This window comes from Polypterus senegalus, chromosome 3, assembly GCF_016835505.1.
Source record: "Polypterus senegalus isolate Bchr_013 chromosome 3, ASM1683550v1, whole genome shotgun sequence".
Classification (NCBI taxonomy): Eukaryota; Metazoa; Chordata; class Cladistia; order Polypteriformes; family Polypteridae; genus Polypterus; species Polypterus senegalus.
Genome location: NC_053156.1, coordinates 17396962 through 17409675, shown reverse-complemented (window position 1 = coordinate 17409675; position 12714 = coordinate 17396962).

The window sequence follows — 12714 nt, the reverse complement described above, 5'->3', positions numbered from 1 at the left end:
TATATTATCATGGATTGAGCGGTCAGGCACACAGTACGATTGACACGGGTGAATTATGGAGTCCATCACATTTCTCAGGCGGTTGGCCAAGGCCCTTGAAAAGATTTTGTAATCCGTGCACAATAGGCTCACAGGGCGCCAGTTTTTGATTTGGCACAAGTCCCCTTTTTTTGGTAGCAGAACAATGACCGCCCTCCTGCAGCTCAGTGGTAGTTCACCAACCTTTACACTCTCCAGAAAAACTGAAAGCATGTCCGGTCCCAGCAAATGCCAGAACTGCTTATAAAATTCTGTTGGAATCCCATCAATCCCCGGAGTCTTTCCAACATTCAGATTAGAAAGTGAGTCAGAGAGTTCTTGAAGACTGATCTCGGTGTCCAGATGTAATCGGAACTTTTCTGAAATTGTTGGCAAACCTTCCAAAAACTCGGACATGGCAGCTTCATCAATGCTTTCATCCTTAAACAAATTCTTGTAAAAAGAGACAGCAAAGTCCCTTATCTCCCTTATCCTTCTTTTCTAGACTAAAAAAAAACCTTGTGGGTGCGTCCAGGTGATTGAGATTTTGGAAGCGAGACCTCACTAAAGCTCCCTTAGCCTGCAACTCCAGAAGTTGAGACAGTGAATGTTTCTTAGCTGTTAAAATCTCAAAATTGTCTTTATCAAAACTGTTCTGAAGAGTGGCGTGTAGTTCAGTGATGTCCTCCTCCAGGCTTTTCATATGCTCCACACTCCTCTTCGTCACTTGCTGGGTGTATTGTTGGCAGAAAGCTTTAATCTGAACTTTTGAGACATCCCACCATTGTCTGAGGGAAGTGAATTTGGATTTAGTGAGGGTCCATTGCTGCCAGAAAAACTCAAAGCACTGAAGGAAGTTTGAATCATCCAACAGGGAAACATTGAATTGCCAGAAAGACTTAAAGAAAGGTATTTTTTGAAAAGGTGAGCTTTAAAGCCACCAGAGAGTGATCAGAAAGACCGAAAGGACAGATATAAGTAGTAGTGACTGAATTTAAAAGATGCCTTGAACAGTAAAACCGGTCTAACCGTGCCATAGAAATGCGGCCACCCCCCCCTTTGACCCAGGTATATTGTCTATCTGTAGAGAATTTAATCCGCCATACATCTACCAGATCTGACTGCTGTAACAAAGTATTTAATACTCTGACAGAAGCTGGATGTGGCTCAGCACCATTTCGATCAAGCTGAGCGTTATCAGTACAATTAAAATCCCCTCCCAGTAGAAGAATTTCCCCATTAATAAAAGATTCCACCACTCTTCTTAAAGAATCAAAGAAACAGATCCTCTCTCGACCATTTGTTGGTGCATATGAATTAATTAACACGAGGTCTTGTTCCCCATCTTTAATCTGCACCACCAGCAGGCGCCCAGCCACCACCTCACTAATATTAGTGATTTTTAAATTCACAGTTTTAGAAATCATCACAGCTACCCCAGCACTGACATGAGATCCGTGACTAAGCACAGCCTGACCCCCCCATTCACGTAACCAGTCCTGTTCATTCTTAATATCAGTGTGTGTTTCCTGAAGTAGTGCAATGTGAAGGCCTTTTTGCTCTAAATACTCAAAAACTGCAGCCCTTTTTGCGTCTCCCCTACACCCGTTCACATTCAGACTCCCAATATGAAAAGATTCCATTAATTCAAGATATAAGGGAGTAACCAATAAAATACATAACACAAATAAATAAAAGAAACGTAGGACTAAATCCATCATGATTAAAGCAGTGATTTCCTAACCCTACTGATCAAATTCTTTAGTCTCACTGACTCTTTCTGATCCATGCCAAGCTGCACGGCATTGCATCACCCTCTGTGCTGACACCAGGAAGAGCTGAACGTCTGGGAAGTGTTCCTCCACTTTAACCCCTCTCTTACCCTCAATAAATTCTAAAAAATACCGTATACTTGCGGTGCTGTATCCGCCTCCCAGTGTATATCTTGAAGAGGACTCGCTTCTCACGGAGGTGTCAGTGTCACTACCCTCATCCTCTCTATCGCCAACGTCGCAGTCACTGTAACTCTTGAACAAGTTGCTGCGTTCACTGGATGGCTCGCTGGACACAAGGCTTTTCTTTGCCAACTTAGTATTCCCTGATTTAATCTTTCGTTTGTGACGGGGCACTTTGAAAATCTCATCCCTCTCGCTCACACTTGCACTCCCACTCTCCACTTCACACACCTCATCCATCGGCCTCTCATTCATCTGCCTTTCCACGGCTTGCTCTGGGATATGCTTTATCAGCACCGCGTCTTGTGCAGCTTCATCGGATGCCTGAGACTCGTTCACAGCGGAGGCAACTGGCGCAACTCCCTCGGAAAGAGTGTTCAATGTCGTCCCCTCACTGCTACTGGTCTCAGGCTCTGTGCTCACTTTATTTGCTACACTTTCAGTTTCGGCCTCCATATCTTCGGCAACAAGAAGCGCGCTCTTCTCTGGAGCGTCTTTAGACAGAAAATTTTCGGGCCGATCACACACAACACCCGCTCCATCCAACCGCTCATTACACTCAGACCCATCCTTCTCCATATTCTCCACCTCACTTTCATACTCAGACTCGCAGTTTTCATCGTTAACCCGTCAGTGTTCTCCTTAATCGGAGCGGAGCCGCCCGGCATCACTACGGGCTCATGTTTGCACTGTGCCGCCTTGTGTCCAGCTCTGCCACAGTTAAAGCAACGCATTGAATCAGAAGTTACAAACACAACATAATCATCGCCTTCCACCTTAAACCTGAGGGCCACGTTTAGATCTTCATTCATATTATTTAAAATCATATAAACTTGTCTCCGAAAGGAGACCACATGTTTTAACTCCTGCATTTTGCAGCCAAGGGGGATTAGCACTATATCAGACATAATCTGCCCATAACGTCTCAATTCCCTTAGTAAAATATAGTTTTTTAAGAAAGGTGGAACATTAGAGACAATAACTTCTTCGCAGGTGCCGATAACGGCAGGACAGGAACTAATGCGTCATTTATAACAACTCCTTCTTCAACAAGTTTATTTACGAGAGACTCGTCGTTTAAAAAGACGACTACAGCCTTATTCATTCTGCTTGCTGATAGAACATTTTTATAACCAACTATTTTCCCTACTCCCACCACACAAGCTTCGGCAGAAACCTGTGGGTCCACCAGGACCTTAGCGCCATGGCGGCGTGAAAGACTTTCAAACGCCTTTGAAAACAAACCAGGAGCCCGGCCTTTGGACACGGCCATGGCGATAACCGCCAAGGCCGCGTCTTAACAGTAAAAAAAAAACTTATAAAAAAAACAATAACAACTCCAAAACAAATCTCTAAGAAAAGAAAAGAAAAAAAAAAAACAAATACAAGAAAAGAGAAAAAAATGAGGCTTACACAGAGACGTCGACGCCCGTCGGCTTACACCGACTCAAACACGCCCACCCCGGACAGCACTAATCGAGCAACACACAGACAGACAGATAGATAGATAGATAGATAGATTTTAATCCCAAGGGGAAATTTGATTGAGTGACACGAACATAATCTGCTGGAATGGCTCCAGCAGACCCCCGTGACCCCCTGTGGTTAGGGTATAGTGGGTTGGATAATGGATGGATGATAGCTAAGCTGTCCTAATATCTCATCCAGATGCTTCTTAAAGGTTATCAAGGTTTCTGCTTTATCTCCATGTCTCATTTGTTTGTTTCAGATTCCCACAATGCCTTGCATAACAAAGTGCTTCCTGGCTTCAGTCCTAAATGCACTTCCCTATGACTTTACTAGTTTTCGATGTCGTGATATATATAACACTACAAAGTTAACAACAGACTACCTGTCCTGCATATGTCTTATAAAGTTTCTTAGCTGATCTGAACAACTAAGTGATCAAGTAGTACATTGTATCAAATTATCAAGTAGTACATTTTTCTTCAAAGTGGATGATGGGCCATTGTAGTTTGTAATTTCTAATAGCTCATCTCATCTTCAATAAATTGTTTTTTTACCTGTGAGGGTTACGGCAGCAGCAGACCATGTGGGTCAATTCTGACCTCCCTGTCCCTGGTTGTAAATTCCAGCTCTTCTTGGGCACGACTCACCTATCTCAAGCCAACCAAGAGATATAATCCCACCAGCGTGTCAGACATGGGGTCTACCACCCAGTGGGATGTGCTCAGCTCCCAGCTCCAGTAGGTCTCAAACCGGGGGGGGGCATGATTATAACATGCCCAAACCACCTCAATTAATAATAATAATTTTTTACATTTATACAGTGCTTTTCTCATTACTCAAAATGAGCAACTTCAACTTCCAATAAATGTGTAGCATCCACCGGGATGAAGTGACGGCATTCATTTTTTTGGCAAAACACTCAACATGCATGGGCTATTAGGTGATGAAGTGATGAGAGAGATAGCCAATTAGAGTTTTGGGCAGAATTTCTAGGCCATGGATGGCATTTTACCGAGCTGTTTCTGAAAGATGCCCCGATGATCTTTAATGACCACAGAGAGTCAGGACCTCAGTTTTACATCTCATCCGGAAGGACAGTACTAGCACAGCATCCCCATCACTGTATCGTGGTATTTGGATCCACACACAGACCACAGGGTAAGCGTCCCCTTCTAGCCTCACCAACACCTCCTCCAGCAACAAGCCTAGATCTTCCTAGATGGTCTCCCATCGAAGTACTGGCTGAGCCCAAACATACTTAGCTTCAAGTGGATGACCTCTTCTGAGATGCACATGGTATGGCTCCTTTAGGTCAAGAAGAGTAGTGACTATACTCTGGGGCTCTCCCAAAATGCTGAACTTGTCACCTTTAATGGAGTTGGGAAGAAACCTTATTCTGCTGCTTGTACTCGTAAGCTCATTCACAGCTCATGAACGTGGTGAGGACAGAGATGTAGATTTTCCAGTAAACTGTGAATATTGTCTTTAAACTCAGCTCCTACTTCAACACCATGGTCCAGTACAGCCGCCCACAGAACAGCTGCCATTGCTCAAATCCACTTGTCATTCTCACGTTCCCTTTTTCCATCACTCATGACCATGATCCTGAGATACCTGAACTCCCCCACCTAGGTCAGCTCTCCCCCTTCACCTGGAAACAGCAATCCACTCTCTTCCAGGAAACAACCATGACCTCAGATTTGGAGGCACCAATTCTCATCATCTGCAGCTTCACATCTAGCAGTGAATCATTTGAGTGTGTGCTGAAGTTCACGATTACATTAGGCAAACAGGACAATATCATCTACGTGATGCTACCCTTAGCCTCTCCATGAACTGTTATAAATTGTTATGGATTGTCCATATCAAACAACATGTTTGAACACTAGGAGGATCATAAGTACACCTGGTACAAGATCACCTTGAGCCAAAGGTCAGTGTTATGAACATTTGGGTGAACAACAACAACAACATTTAATTCTATAGCACATTCTCATACAAACAATGTTGCTCAAAGTGCTTTCCATGATGAAGAATGAGAAAAAAAAAGTCTAAATAAATAAAAATTAGAATAAAGGAACATTAATTAACATAGAAAAAAAAGTAAGGTCCAATGGCCAGGTAAGACAGAAAAAAAAAAAAACTACAGATGGCTGGAGAAAAAAATAAAATCTGGAGGGGTTCAGAGGCCATGAGACCACTCAGACCCCCTGGGCATTCTACCTAACATAAATGAGCTCAATCAGTCCTCGTGGTATTCAGGGTTCTCATGGAAGGACTTGACGATGACGGTCATGTGGACTTCTGGCCTTTAATCCATCAATGGAGGGACATCACGGTGCTTTGACCAGGTGGTGGTGGTGCAGGTCGCCACCCCAGAAAAAGAACAGAAGAGAGATTTTGAATATGAATACCATGAATAATAATGATAATGAATTGAATATGCAGAGCATCAGGATTAAACTAAGGTGAAGCTCAGAGAAAGCCATGTTAAAGTAATATGTGTTTATCAGTTTGTTAAAGTGCTCCACCGTATCAGCCTGGTGAATTTCTATCGGTCAGCTATTCAGATTTGAGGTGCCTAAGGGCCGATTTATACTTCACGCTCAGAACGCGTACGTGCCCGCATCATGGCTGCCACGCGTTCCCAGCGTTCATTTCACGCGTACTCTGAGCAGGTCCTCAGAAATTAACGCGACGCGTGCGCGAGTTGCAGTACCAGCAAAAAGTCGGAGGGCGCAGTGTGCTAAAAGTCAGAACGTGACGTCAGAGTCTCTGTTTACTATCTACATGTGACAGAAAGCCTCTATGGAGATTCTTCGGGGATCGATGTGCGCGCTTTGCTGTTTGATGAATGGTTCGATGTGGTGAAGCAAAATGCAGACATACAGATGTATTCGTGGTGCTTTTATATTCAAGCATCGCATATTCCCGATCGTAATAACATGATACATTTTAAAACTCTCACATAACATCTTTTGTGCTGTCTATTTTTTATTTTTTTACTTTACCTGCTGTCAGGTCCAAGAAGCTCGTAGCGATTAAAAACTGGGATGACGTGTACGATGGTTTGCTTTAATAATAAAGTAAACCTACGAGGTTAAAGTGGACATTTCGAGATTAAAGCCGAAATTTCCACTTTAATCACAAAATACACGTTTTTACCGTGTCTTTTATTTTTTTCTCAGTGGCTCAAATACAGCGCTATACTTTATGTTGCCGATGTAAAGTTGCAAAAAAAAAAAAAAATAGACGGCATAAAAGATGGTATGTGAGACTTTTAAAATGTATCGTGTCATTACGATCGGGAATATGCGACGCTTGAATATAAAAGCACCACGAATGCATCTGTATGTCGGCATTTTGCTTCACCACATCGAACCATTCATCATACATCAAAGTGCGCACATTCATCTCGTAGGATCTGCATAGAGGCTTTCTGTCACATGTAGATAGTTCCCGAACGTTATGACACGATACATTTTAAAAGTCACACATACCATCTTTAGTGTCATCTTTTTTATTTTTTTATTTTTGCAACTTAACAACAGCAACATAATGTATAGTGTTATATTTGAGCCACTGAGAAAAAAATAAATGACACGGTGAAAACGTGTATTTTGTGATTAAAGTGGAAATTTCGGCTTTAATCTCGAAATGTCCATTTTAACCTCATAGTCTACTTTATCATTAAAGCAGACCATCGTAAACGTCATCCCAGTTTTTAATCGCTACGAGCTTCTTGAACCTGACAGCAGCGGAAAGCAGCAATAGATCTCCACACAGAACAAATTAAACGTATGATATTCCAACTCTCTGCATATTTAGAATCTTTAGATTTATACTTGATATCACTTTCCTGATGAAATGCATTAAAGTGTGTATGTTGCATTTTACATATAATTTCGTTTAAATAATGAATACTGTTAATTACACACATGGGGGTGACACGGTGGCGGAGCGATAGCACTGCTGTCTCGCAGGGAGTTATGTTGCTGGTATTTCCTGCTTGTATTCCACACATTGTTCCAGTTTCCTTCCAAAGATATGCAGATTTGGGGATTTGGTGCCACTAAAATGACGCTAGTTTATGTGTGTGCTTGTATTCACCTTGCGATGAGCTGAGGCCTCGTCAACGGACTGTTTCTCACTCGTGCCCAATGCTTGCTGGAATGAACACATCCCTGGATCGATGGATTTAATCAATAAACATCCTTTTCAGTGATATTGCTGTAAGGTGTCATCAGAATTTAATAGGCGTTCTAGACAATTCACAACACAGAGAAGCCGAACATGTTCTCACCGCGATAATATCTCGCACTGCCACCTGGTGGATTCCTCCACATTTACGTAAAGTACGCGCGCAAGTATGAACACTACAACGCTTGCGTAGCAGGAGCGTCCACTGCAGCATGCGTCGCGTCGCGTCGCGTGAAGTATAACTCCGGCCTAACAGCAGAAGGCCGCCTCACCACTTCTTTTAAGTTTAGCTCTTGGAATTCTAAGCAGACACTCATTTGAAGATCTAAGGTTATGATTTGGAGTGTAAGGTGTCAGACAATTTCCGAAATATAAAATGGAGCAGATTATTTAAGGCTTTGTAAACCATAAGCAGGAATTTAAAGTCAATTCTAAATGACACAGGTAACCAGTGTAGTGACGCTCAAACTGCGGTTATGTGCTCAGATTTTCTTTTCCGAGTTAAGGTTCTAGCAGCTTCATTCTGTACTCATTGCAATTGATTGATGCCTTTTTTGGGTGGTCCTGAGAGGAGAGCATTACAGCAATCTAGTGGTTTCAAAACAAAAGCGTGGATTAACTTCTCAGCATCTTGCAATGTTATAAGAGGTCTAACTTTTTCTATATTTCTTAAGTGGAAAAATGCTTTCCCAATAATCTGATTAATATGCGATTTAAAATTCTGGTCAGAGTCACTAGTTACCCCTAAATTCCATACCTCCGTCTTGACTTTTCATCCTAATGAATCAAGTTTAATTCTAATAACCTCATTATATCCATTATTGCCAATCACTAAAATTTCTGTTTTCTCTTTATTTAGTTTGAGAAAATTGCTACTCATCCATTCAGAAACACAAGTAAGACATTGTGTTAGTGAAACAGCAGAGTCGGGGTCATCAGGTGCTATTGATAAATACAGTTGCGTGTCATCAGCATAGCTGTGGTAGCTCACATTAGGCCCCGAGATAATCTGACCTAACGGAAGCATGTAAATCAAAAAGAGCAGCGGACCAGGATAGAGCCTTGTGGAACACCATATAGGATATCATGTGTCTTTGAGTTATAATTATCACAGCTTACAAAGAATTTTCTGCCTGCCAGGTAAGATTCAAACCAGTTTAAGACACTGCCAGAGAGGGCCACCCAGTGACTAAGGTGATTTCTAAGAATATTGTGATCAATGGTATGGAATGCGGCACTCAGATCTAAGAGTGAAGAGTGGGGAAGAGATGTCAACTAAATACCACTTGGTGGTGGGCTTGATTTGAAACAAGTAGTGTAGGCCGGACAGACCAGGGAAACAAAGATGAACTGTTAGGGTCTCCTTGAACTCTGATGAGTTCAACTCTTACCTACAAAAGAGCTACTCCCATGTGTAGAACAATGCCAGGGATAATAAGCCCAAATTGACCGTGTTCAGGACCTTGATTGTGGAAACAGCTGCTGAAAGCTGTGGTCTAAAGGCAGTTTGGGGCTCTTACAGCAGCAATCCTAGGACACGATGGTGGACTCTAGAGCTGAAGGAAGCTGTCAAGCTGAAGGTGACCTTCAGGAAAATGTTCTCTGTGGGATTTCCTGACTTGGTTGAGAGCAACCGACAGGCTTAAACGGTAAAACAGTGATGGTCAAAGACCATATGGAGCCCTAGGTGGAGGAAAGTTCCCCATCAGTTCACCCCTCAACTTATTTAAATGGCACCCCTCAGATGATGCTGCCCTAAGCAGCCACTTATGTCACCAATGGTCTGCTGTAAAAGCAGCTGTGGAAGCAAAAGCTCAAGCATGATAGGTATTTGGTGAGGCCATATACAGTACTGTGCAAAAGTTTTAGACAGGTGTGAAAAATTGCTGTAAACAAAGAATGCTTTCAGAAATATAAATAATGATTGTTTATTTTTATGAATTTACAAAATGCAAAGTGAGTGAACAAAAGAAAAATCGAAATCAAATCAATATTTGGTGTTACTGCCTTCAAACCAGCATCAATTCTTACAGGTACACTTGCACAAAGTCAGGGATTTTGTAGGATTCTAGTCAGGTGTATCATCAACCAGTTATACCAAACAGGTGCTAATGATCATCAATGTCACATGTAGGTTGAAACACAGTCATGAACTGAAAGAGAAACATCTGTGTAGGAGGCTTAAAACTGGCTGAGGAACAGCCAGACTCTGCTACCAAGGTGAGATTGCGGAAGACAGATTCATGTCATGGCAAGATTGAGCACAGCAACAAGACACAAGGTAGTTATACTGCATGGAGCAGACTGGGGTTTCAAGATGTGCTGCTCAAGCTCTTTTAAAGAAGCACAAAGAAACGGGCAACGCTGCGGATCGTAGATGCAGTGGTTGGCCAAGGAAACTTAGTGCAGCAGATGAAAGACACATCAAGCTTATTACCCTTCGAAATCGGAAGATGTCCAGCAGTGCCATCAGCTCAGAACTGGCAGAAACCAGTGGGACCCAGGTACACCCATCTGCTGTCCGGAGAAGTCTGGCCAGAAGTTTTCTTCATGGAAGCCATACCTCCGACGTGGAAACAAGGCCAAGCGACTCATACACTCACCTAAAGGATTATTAGGAGCACCACACTAATACAGTGTTTGACCCCCTTTCGCCTTCAGAACTGCCTTAATTCTACGTGGCATTGATTCAACATGGTGCTGAAAGCATTCTTTAGAAATGTTGGCCCATATTGATAGGATAGCATCTTGCAGTTGATGGAGATTTGTGGGATGCACATCCAGGGCACGAAGCTCCCGTTCCACCACATCCCAAAGATGCTCTATTGGGTTGAGATCTAGTGACTGTGGGGGCCATTTTAGTACAGTGAACTCATTGTCATGTTCAAGAAACCAATCTGAAATGATTCGAGCTTTGTGACATGGTGCATGATCCTGCTGGAATTAGCCATCAGAGGATGGGTACATGGTGGTCATGAAGGGATGGACATGGTCAGAAACAATGCTCAGGTAGCCCGTGGCATTTAAACGATGCCCAATTGGCACTAAGGGGCCTAAAGTGTGCCAAGAAAACATCCCCACACCATTACACCACCACCACCAGCCTGCACAGTGGTAACAAGGCATGATGGATCCATGTTCTCATTCTGTTTACACCAAATTCTGACTCTACCATTTGAAGGTCTCAACAGAAATCGAGACTCATCAGACCAGGCAACATTTTTCCAGTCTTCAACTGTCCAATTTTGGTGAGCTCGTGCAAATTGTAGCCTCTTTTTCCTATTTGTAGTGGAGATGAGTGGTACCCGGTGGGGTCTTCTGCTGTTGTAGCCCATCCGCCTCAAGGTTGTGCGTGTTGTGGCTTCACAAATGCTTTGCTGCATACCTCGGTTGTAACGAGTGGTTATTTCAGTCAAAGTTGCTCTTCTATCAGCTTGAATCAGTCGGCCCATTCTCCTCTGACCTCTAGCATCAACAAGGCATTTTCGCCCACAGGACTGCCGCATACTGGATGTTTTTCCCTTTTCACACCATTCTTTGTAAACCCTAGAAATGGTTGTGCGTGAAAATCCCAGTAACTGAGCAGATTGTGAAATACTCAGACCGGCCCGTCTGGCACCAACAACCATGCCACGCTCCAAATTGCTTAAATCACCTTTTCAGTCCTTTTCAGTTTGGAGTTCAGGAGATTGTCTTGACCAGGACCAGACCCCTAAATGCATTGAAGCAACTGCCACGTGATTGGTTGATTAGATAACTGCATTAATGAGGAATTGAACAGGTGTTCCTAATAATCCTTTAGGTGAGTGTATATGTACGAAAACATAGGAACTGGGGTGCAGAAAAATGGCAGCAGGTGCTCTGGACTGAGGAGTCAAAAATTGAAATATTTGGCTGTAGCAGAAGGCAGTTTGTTCGTCGAAGGGCTGGCGAGCGGTACAGTAATGAGTGTCTGCAGGCAAAAGTTAAGTATGGTGGAGGTTCCTTGAACGTTTGGGGCTGCATTTCTGCAAATGGAGTTGGAGATTTGGTCAGGATTAATGGTGTTCTCAATGCTGAGAAATACAGGCAGATACTTCTCCATCATGCAATACCATCAGGGAGGCGTACGATTGGCCCCAAATTTATACTGCAGCAGGACAACGACCCCAAACATACAGCCAAAGTCATTAAGAGCTATCTTCAGCGTAAAGAAGAACAAGAAGTCCTGGAAGTGATGGTATGGCCCCCACAGAGCATCATCAAGTGTGTCTGGGATTACATGAAGAGAAAGAAGGATATGAGGAAGCCTACATCCACAGAAGATCTGTGGTTAGTTTTCCAGATGTTTGGAACAACCTACCAGCCGAGTTCCTTCAAAAACTGTGTGCAAGTGTACCTAGAAGAATTGATGCTGTTCTGAAGGTAAAGGGTGGTCACACCAAATATTGATTTAGATTCCTCTTTTGATCATTCACTGCATTTTGTTGATTGATGAAAATAAATGATTAACACTTTCAACACTTAGCATTTTTTCACACCTGCCTAAACCTTTTACACAGTACCGTACCTTGTTAGTTTGTACTGACTCAGTGCTGCTCAGTAGGTTATTCACTTTGTTGTCATTGAAATGCTCCATGTTAACTCTTTAATTGTAAAAATACAAACTTTTTCACAATCAGGAATTGAACTTTGGATTGCTAAAGTATTGCGTCATCATCTTAAACACGGAGCAAACAAACTCACAAAGTAGATTGCTTGGAGGCAGTGTGGTGTAGTAGTTAAGGTTTGGATTTGAAATCCTGAGGCTGTGGGTTCATATCCTACTACTGACACTGTGTGACCCTGAGTAAGTCAGTAGACCTGCCTGTGTTCCAATTGGAAAACCAAAAAGAAATGTGACCAATTGTATCATACATTTTGTAAGCCGCCTTGGATGAAGGTGTCAGCCAAATAAGTAAATGTAAATGAACCAAACACACAGGAGTATTTTATTATATAAAAAGACTAGCCGTCCCCCGCAGCTCCGCCTGTGTATTAGAGAAAAGGACAGTGAGGTGGGCGCTGCCCGGCTCCCCACTCCTGACGTCAC